An 8,702-nucleotide genomic window follows, 5' to 3' on the forward strand; every position below is an offset into this window, starting at 1 on the left:
TTAAACGCGGGGGGCGGGGGGCGCCCGAAATTAGCATTTCCGCGGCCATCTGGCGCGAGGAGCGGGCGCGGCCGGACAAAGGGCGCCGGGCTAGGGGAGAGGCGAGTGTGCCGCGGCATTGACCTGCAAATGAGGCTTTGTCAGCGCATTAAAGCTGGCCGGACCCCCGACCCCGCTCCCGCCCCCGCCGCCCGGCCCGCGGCCCCTCGCGGCCCAGGACCTAGCCTGGCACCGGGAGGCTTAGGGCGGCCCGCGCAGCCGAGCGCCGGCGGCAGAGCCCCTCTCTGCATCCCGGTCCCTGGGGGCGACATTGCCTCCGGCTGGGCTGCTCCGGCCATGCTGGTGGATCCCGGGGAGTCCTGGCAGGTGGCCTGGGGCGGGGTGGGAGAGTCTGCGTGGCCGAGATGGTAAAACCTGGACCCCGGCCACCCGCACCACAAGTGTTCGGTATTTCCCCCATGGTATTTAACACGCCCAATCTTTGAAACCTTCAGGTGATCCAAGTCAGGGCCATCTTTGGCAACTTTTGGTGACTGTGTCTCAGCCTGGTGACCAGGGCTCCAGCGCCAGGCTAGGGCTGATGATCTCGATGCTCTTTCTTTCCTTGCCCTGGGCCAAGGCCTCAAGAGTGTGCGTGCAAGTGGGTGCCCAAGGGGTGTGGTGAGACTCGGAGAGGCCTCAGCGGCACAAGGAAGCCGCAGAGGGGCCCACGGTGCCAGAGGTGGGAGGCAGAAGCCTGGGTCACTGGTGCCCCTCTAAGTCCCCTGTGCTTTTGATGGTATGTCTCAGACCCCTTGGCCGTACTCAAGGTCTAGGGGTGGTGTGAGACACAGGACGGTGTGTGCCTGTCCCTGGGCCTCAGTTTCCCCAGATGGACAAAGGGGAGTGGGTGATGTCCATCCTGTCCTGTCCTCTTCCCCTTCAGCACCAGCTCCCAGTGTGTGGAGGGACCCCCTGGCCCAGCCTGAGGGGACCTGAGGCCAAGGGAGGGGACAGGGACGGTTGTCCCTCCTGGGGTCAGCGGAGTGGGGCTGGGGCCTGGGCTCCGGGGTAGGGTGTATGGGGAAGGTGCTAGAGTGACAGGGAGGGGCCCGGTCGTGAGGCTGTGTGTGCTAGACAGAGTCATGGTTTTGGGGGACCCTCAGTAGCAGTGGCCAGGATGTCTGAGATCTCAGCGCTCAGACGTGGTCTTCTCCAGGGTTCCCTTCCCGGCGCTAATCCTGTCAGAAGGAGCAAGCTAAGAGCTGAGCAGTCAGTAACATTCCAGCGAAAATTTGTCTTCCAGCTCATTTTCTGGGGAACTGGGGTCCAGGGACCAGTGCGTAAGAGCATCTTGGATGGGAGAGCTCGGTCTGGGAGGCGTGGCCGTGCCCGAGCTCCCTGCCCTGCAGCCCCCCATCCAGCTGCGGCGGGGGGTGGGGTGGGGGGGTGGTGTTCCGGGTTCACCCACTGGTCATGTGACTGAGTGACCCTCGGCCGTGTCAGCGGACCACGAGCCATGGGGAACTTGGGCTGGGCACTTCTCCACCTGGCCTTCCGTTTTTGCCGAGTACCTGGGTCAGAGCGACCCTCTCTTGCCGTTATCCCAGGGCTGCTGGGAGGGATGGTGCGGGGGGGTGGTGACGCCTGGCACTCAGGTCTCCCTCGGGAGCTGGAACCGTCATCAGACGAGGTTACGTGTGTGAGGTGTCCCGAACGGCAAAGTCAAGTCCGCCGCGAGGACGATGACAGACCCCCTCCGTCCTGGGTCTGTGCTGGGGGCCGGGCGCACGGTCGCTGGTCCTCCAGGATCTCTGGGGCTGTGCCCTGGAGCACATAAGGTGCAGAGAATTTCAGAAACCTGCCTTCAAATTCTCCGGATGTGGGACGTGGATAAGGAGGGCTTTGGGGGTGGGTCGGCCTGTGGGGGGAGAACCGGGGGGCTCCCAAGGGACTGTAGCATAGCCGGTGTGTGGAGAGGGGGCTGGAAGAGGGTGTGGCTGGACGGCAGGTGCACGTGTGTCCCCTCTCTCCGTGGTTCCCGATGGGCCCCTCCCATCCCCCAGGGTCAGGTCAGAAGCAAAGGGCACCGTGGGCTCTGAGAGGAAGCCGGGCCCCGTTCCGTTAGCCCTTCAGAAAGGCTTCATGGAGGAGGGGCTCCGTGCCCTGGGCCAGGGTGACGGAGCAGGAGCTTGCTAAGTGGAGAAAGGGAGCTGGGCTGATATGGAGGGAAGTGGCAGCGGGGGTGGCAGCCGGGGTCGCCTGGGAGGAGCCGGGCAGCTGCTGGAGGGTGGGGTGGGAGCCTGGGGGCTGGGCCTGGAGACCAGCCTCCTCCTGCCCCGGGTTTCCACTCTCCGCTGGCTGCGGTGGGCTGAGCCGATATTCATGCCTGCTAGCTACAGGACGCTCTTTTCAGTGTGGCCAGCGGGGCAGAAGAGCGGAGTGACAGGCAGCTCGTGGCCCAGCCTTGGGAGAGCAGGACCGTCTCTGCGCCGAGTCCTGGCCGGGGCCGGATGCGGGAGAGGGAACCGGGGTCCGCCCGGAGGGCGTGCCCAGCATGGGCCCCCGCGGTGGAACCCGGGTGCCCCTATCTGCGGTGTGGCCTGGCTGCCGAGGCGTACAGGACGACACGGGAGCCCCAGGGGCCTGAGCCCACCTCCCTCTCCCTGCTCTGTCCAGCCCTCTCTTCCTGCCCGGCCCACACATGGCCAGTCGGACAGTAGACACGGCTGCTGGAGACCCTTAGGCAGAGCTCTGCTGGAAGAGTGGGGGTTTGGCTCGGCCTGGGGCTGGGGTCCGTGAGGTTGCAGGCCACCCCTGAATGTGGAGGCCGGGGCTGGGGGCGGGGAGAAGGCACGAGAGACAGGCCGGCCCCAGGTCACTTGGGGCCTCTGCTGTAGGGGGGGGGGGCAGGGGTGGGACCCTCCTCTCCTCGCCCATTCCCCTGCCTCCTAGACCCCCCTGTGGCTGGCATGCTTGTAAGGGGGGTGCACAGGTCGGTCTCCGCGGTGGGCGGCTGGCTTCCGTGGACCTCACCCTCTGGAGGCTGCTGGCACCAACCCCTCCACCCCCTCGCCTCCCATCGTGGCTGCCGTGGCCTCTCTCCCCCAGGCCACCTCTTCCAGGGCTCCTTCACAGGGAACCCCGGGGCAGGGGGAGGGGCGGGGCTGGGGAGCCAGACACACCCGCTGCTACCCGGCTCTGCTCCTCACCTGCGTAGGCACCTGGGCAGGCAGGTCCTGTGCTCTGGCCTCGGGTCCCTCGTCCCTAAAATGGGGGCAGCAGGTCCTGCCTGATGTGTCGGGTCCCAGAGGGAAGACCATGTCTCTTGACGCTCGGTTTGGGGTCCCTGGCTTCCCCCCGGGCTGCTGTTGGTGGCCCTCAAGGTGGGGCAGGGTCTCGCCTGCTTCTCCCCCACCTCCCACCCATCGTGCAGCCCCCAGACAGGCTGTCTGAGCCGCTCCGGCTCCTGGGGACGAGGGAGGGCCCAGGTGGGGGAGGCGGCTGCCAGGTCAGGCCAGGCGGGCTCCAGCGCCGGCTGAGTGCTGCTCTGTCCAGCCCCTGCGCCTGTCGCCTGCCGCTGGGGTTCAGTTTCCGGGAGCCGGTGCGACGCAGGTGGGCTGCGAGACCGGTGACCTCAAAGCCTGGAGCCCGAGTGCCTCTGAGCCCAAGGGAGGTGGCGGGGCGTCAACAAGGAGGCCTTTTCCCGGGGCAGCGGGTGCTCAGGCAGGGGGAAAGCAGTCTGCCTGCACCCTCCGGCCTCGCGGGCGGCTGGCACGGAGGGAGGCTGCCGGGGCGGGGGTGCCAGGCCTTGGCAGGGGCTGGAGGGGGGCTGGGCCAGCGGCGTCGGTAACCGAAGCCTTTGGGACGCATGTGGGGTTTGGTGGAGCATTTCGGGGCGTGGCTCCGCGCGCTTCCTCTCGAGGCTGCTGGCGGGGGTGGGGGGAGACGGGCAGGGCTGGGGGAGAGGAGCGCGCGGTGGACACCTGCTGGCCTCTGGCCCCCCCCCGCAGCCACTCAGCTTCTGTAGGAGGTGAGGGCTGGCACGGCCCTTCCTGCTTGCTTTATGGGAGGCAGGGATACTCCGAAGAGGCAGAGGATGGGGCTGGGGGGCGCCTGACCTCCGGGCTCTTGCTGGGGCAGAGACCAGAAGTCCCAGGCAGCTGGGTCAGGGGACTGTGGCTGGTCTCAGACCCTGAGAGGAGCTGTGGCCACTCCCTGGGAGGCTGTGGGCCGCTCTCCCCATGGGGTGACCTGGGGCAGAGCCAGGGGGCCCCGCTCTGGGAGAACCATGGTGGCCCCTGTCGTGGGGGTGTCCCCAGCGGGGCCTTCAGAGGCCACGGGCTTAGAAGCCAGTGGATGCCCATTGGCAGGGGTGCTGACGTGGTGCCAGCACGTGGACAATGGAAAGTGAGCGTCTGCTCCTTGGCCTCCTGGGAGGAAGGGGTGGGTGTGTGAGGGGGCAGGGGTGTTTGAGAGCCCACAGTGGAGTGCGTGTGCGTCTGCACCTTGACAGAGGGTCAAAGGGAAGAGCGTGGGCTCTGACGGACCCCAACCGACAGGACCTCGGGGGCCGCGGGGAGAAGTCAGCAAACAGCACTCGGGACGCCCCTACCGCGTGGCTTACCGAGTGGCGCAACCACGGGGGGTAGGACAGGGTCTCGCCTATGTCTGACGGACGGGGACACGGAGGTGCAGAGGGCTGTGTCCTGGCCTGAGGCCCCAGGCCTTGGAAGCTCTCGGCCCGTTTCCTCAACGTCAGGCGGCTGCACGGGCCTCAGTTTCCTTTTCTGTAAGGGGTGGCTCTCAGGCTGGGTCTCCCAGGAGGGGCTGCTCGGGATGGCCCGGTGCCCGCAGAGGAGCGGGGCCGTTAGGGTTGGGCGCTGAGCCGTGGGTGGGGCCCGAGCCGCCAGGCTCTGCGCGGGGCCGGCCAGTCAAGTGGAAGGGCCCCGCTGGTTGCCGGCCGCTTTCTTTTCCTCTCCAAAGGCCTTTTGACGAAGCGGATTTGATTAAGACCTTTTGAAATTACTTAATGACATTACCCACCGTCCCGACAACCCCCTTTAGAAAGCCTTTCTCGAGGGGCCTCCTGCCTCCCATTCCAGGACGGGCCCTTCTCCCGGGCGATGCTGTGGTCCCCGGGGCCTGCCCAGGCCTCAGCCCATCGGCGGTCAGGGCCTCTGCATCTCCTCCCGCTCAAGTGCCTGGGGCAGCCCTACCCCAGGCCCGGCCTCTCGCAGCACGAGCCTCCTCTCCCTGGGCCAGCCGATCCATCTCCGACCTGTCACCCCCATTGTCCTTGGCCGAGGGGCTGCGGCCCCGCCTTCTCGGGAGTGGGCCAGGAGCTCCCTGTGTGCGGGTCCTCTAGTCCCGGTGGGGGTGTGCCGGCCCGGGGCAGAGGCTGGCAGGGAGTGTCCTGAGGCAGAGGCCGGCGGGGGGTGTCCCGGGAGTCGCTCCTGGAGGCTTTTGATGCCAGGGCGTTGCGGCCTCGCTGCAGGGGCTGCCGATCCCCGTGACCCCTGGGTGGGCCTCCCCAGACCATTCCAGAGACAGGAGAGCGAGGCCCTGGGCATGGCCGCAGTCCAGGTGCTGCCAGCAGCTTCGCAGTTCCACGTCGAGACTTACTCCCGGACTGCAGGATCTGCAGTCCGTAGACCCGCTCCTGCCGGAGCCCAGGGAGCTCTCCCTCCCAGGCAAGAGGCTACCGGGCCTTTCCTTCCACTTGGCATCCTGCTGGGACTCCGTGAGGCTGGGGAGGCCACGACCCCCTGAAGCTGACAGACAGCCCGGGCTCTGCCCGAGGATGCACGGCGAGAGCGCAGCCGGGCCAGGACGGGCACAAGAGGGCCGGCGGCTCTAGCTCCGGTTTTCTGCGTCCCCACTGCCGTGCCCCACCTCACCGTGAAGACGGTTCCTGTAACCACATAGGTGTGTTTAGCAGGTGGCGCTGAGGAGGGATACGGCCAAAAAACAACCAGAATAAATTCAGTGGGGTTTGGTGGCTTGAATCAGCTGTCAGGCCTGTAACAGTTTCTTGAGCCTTGCAGGGTGGTGGGGGGTGCGGGGATGTTCTTACGTGCAGGAGCAATGGCAGCTTCATTGGAACCAGTGGGCATGCCTTGATGGATGCCCTGGCCCTTAGCTGTATGTCCCAGCTTGCCGGTCCACATGGACCTGTGGAGCTGTGTTCAAACCACCTGGTAATTCCCCTGCATCTTTTCCTCGGACCTAGACTCTCTGGCTTTGTGATCTGGCTGGAGAAAGCCAGCTCCCGATTCGGCCAGTCCGTCCCTCCCTGCCCTCCAGCTTCTCCGCCTGGCAACAGACTTCTCTGCAGCTGCAAGTCCCTGGGGCTCTTCCAGTGCAAATTCATACACATAAGTGTCGCGTCAGGCCAGCGCTGCCCTGGGCCTTGGTTTCCCACTCTGCACCAGGGAGGGAGGACCCATGTGCCCCAGGGTTTCTCCGCTTCTGTGCTCTGTGTCCAATCTGTGCACCCCACGAACACCCCCCGGGACCCCCTCACCATGTGTTTTGCCACTTCCTACCCACTTCCTGGGGTCGTGGGCTGGACAGGAAGGTGGGGCCGCCGGCATGATTGACCCTGGCAGCCGGGTCTCCTGCTTTGATGTTGCTCACAAACATCACAGGCTTCCTACAGGCTAGAAACTGGGGGGAATTTCGCTGAGGAGGGTGCAGAGGCTGGGCTGGAGACGGGGGGGGGGGGGTCCGAGTCATGGGCAGATGGGTGTCCCTGTGGTGTCCAAGCGACATGCTTTCAACTTCATTCTGACCCCTGCCCCCCTGCAACCTGAGTCTGCGGGAAGCTGAAGGAGCTAAGACCCCAACAGACACCAGGACAGACTTGTCACTTCTCAGGCTGTGGGACCACTGCCCAGACACGTGTGAACCCTAAGCCTGCCAGGTGAGGGCTGAGAGGGTGGAGCTCTGCCTCTGCGGGGGGCCTCTGGGGCCGGGGCTCGGAGAGGAATGGAGGGAGTCTGAGGTCCACCCTGCGGCGAGCTCCCCCGCCACCTCCTGCCTGGCTAAGGTGCTTGGAGTGCTGGGGACTATGGGAGGCTGGGGCAGCAGGGGGCCTGCTCAGGAGGACCAGACGACAGAATCAGGCCCGGGACGTAAAGAGGGACCTGCTGAGAGGGAAGGATCCGGGGCTCAGAGTGGACCCCCACCCCCTGCCACATGGCTGTCACCTGAGGTCTGGGTCGTGGGGGGCAGTACCCTGACCTCAGAGGCCTTGGGATGGGGCAGGGTGGTGGCCCCCGGTCTGTCGATGGAGAAGATCCTTTCTCCGGACCATGTCTCTGGCTGGTGCGGACAGCCCCCGGCCCACCCTCCGCCCAGGCCTGGTTTACTGGAGCTGGAGGTGACTCCCTCTGCAGCAGGAGGACGGACAGCAGCTGACCCGGTGAGGTCGGAGGTCGCCTGCCTGGGGGCTCCTGGGCTGCCCGCCTGCCGCGGCGCTCCGCTCCGCCATGGCTTGGGAAGGGCCCAGGTGGGGGCTGTCAGAGTCCAGAGGGCCCTAGCCCGGGGCTCTTGGCACTCAGAGATCAGTGGAAAGCAGAGCTCTGTCTGTCCAGCTCCATGGACAAGCATGCTCCAGGCCCAGCTGCCAGGGACCTCCAGGCTCGGGGGGCCGCAAGGGTGAGGCCAGGGCCAAGAGGGGGCTGTCGCCCTTTCAGACCCCGGGGAGCCGCTGGGGTCCAGGGCTCAGAGGTGGTCCCAGGAGGAAACCAGGGTGTGGAGCAGGTAGGTTTCGGGTGAGCTGGGGAGGGCCCCCAAACCAGGGAGACTGGCTGGCTGCTGGGAGGACCCCATCCCTCCAGGTGACCCAGCAGACCCCCACAGGAGGACTCTGCTTGGGGCTGTGTGTGGGGCTGTCCCAGGAGGCCTGGGCACGCTGGACTTGTGCCACCCCACCCCCCACCCCGGCTGTCTGTCAGAACACCTGCCTGGTCTCGTCCTCAGGGCACCGGGTGGTGGACTCCCCTCCCCCACACATGCATCACAGGGCCCTGCCCGTGTCCGGGTGAGCCTGCAGCACCCCGGCCCTCTTCCCCGTGGTGCAGTAGCCCCTTTCCAGACCCTCATCTTATCCCTTCATTTAACTGGCCCTTCGGGAGGTCTGGCCTCCCCCATGGTCTGAGAGTCCCAGGGAAGCCTCTTGTCCACTGGCCTGCTGCTGGGCACAGCTCCTGACCCCGGCCCAGTGGGTGCTGCCCTGCCCATGGGCGGGTGGCTTGGGGCCCGACACAAGAAGAAGTGGGAAGTCGGCCTGGCCAGAGACTTGGGGGCTTCCGGTGGGAAATGCCAGGGCTGGGTGGGCAGGGCAGCGGCTCCCAGGGCCTCGAGGGGCAGCCTGGGTGCAGGGCCGGGACAGCCCGCTGGGGTGGAGGACAGCTTCCAGCGAGGGCCTGGCGGGCAAGGCGGGGCTCCAGGAAGCTGCTCTGAGGGCTTGTGTGGGCCGGGCAGGACGGGCGCATCTCCCATGCTGCTTGTCTGGCTGCCTTTATTGAGCACCTGCTGTGTGCCCGACCTGGGCCCGGAGCCTCTGGGTCTTAGCTCCGTCCATGTCCCCCCCACGCCCCTTGGCGGGGCATGACCACCCGTCCCATTTCAGAGGCGCGGTGGCAGGAGTGCAGGCATGCCCTGTCTCCCTCTGCTCCCAGCCCCGGTCCAGAGACTGGGAGAGCCTCGGACACGGC

General features: G+C 66.6%; 1 long non-coding RNA gene across 1 annotated transcript; it reads right to left on the reverse strand.

Annotated features, from left to right (window-relative positions):
- Positions 1-289: 289 nt before the first annotated feature.
- LOC116600184 lies at positions 290-4,928 on the reverse strand. The gene is made up of 3 exons (XR_004289540.1): positions 4,607-4,928; positions 3,192-3,246; positions 290-1,806 (listed from the first exon to the last, which is right to left on the reverse strand). It is a non-coding gene; the product is annotated as an uncharacterized LOC116600184 (long non-coding RNA).
- Between the last annotated feature and the right edge of the window lie 3,774 nt (positions 4,929-8,702).

The sequence above is a fragment of the Mustela erminea genome, chromosome 9, assembly GCF_009829155.1.
Source record: "Mustela erminea isolate mMusErm1 chromosome 9, mMusErm1.Pri, whole genome shotgun sequence".
Classification (NCBI taxonomy): Eukaryota; Metazoa; Chordata; class Mammalia; order Carnivora; family Mustelidae; genus Mustela; species Mustela erminea.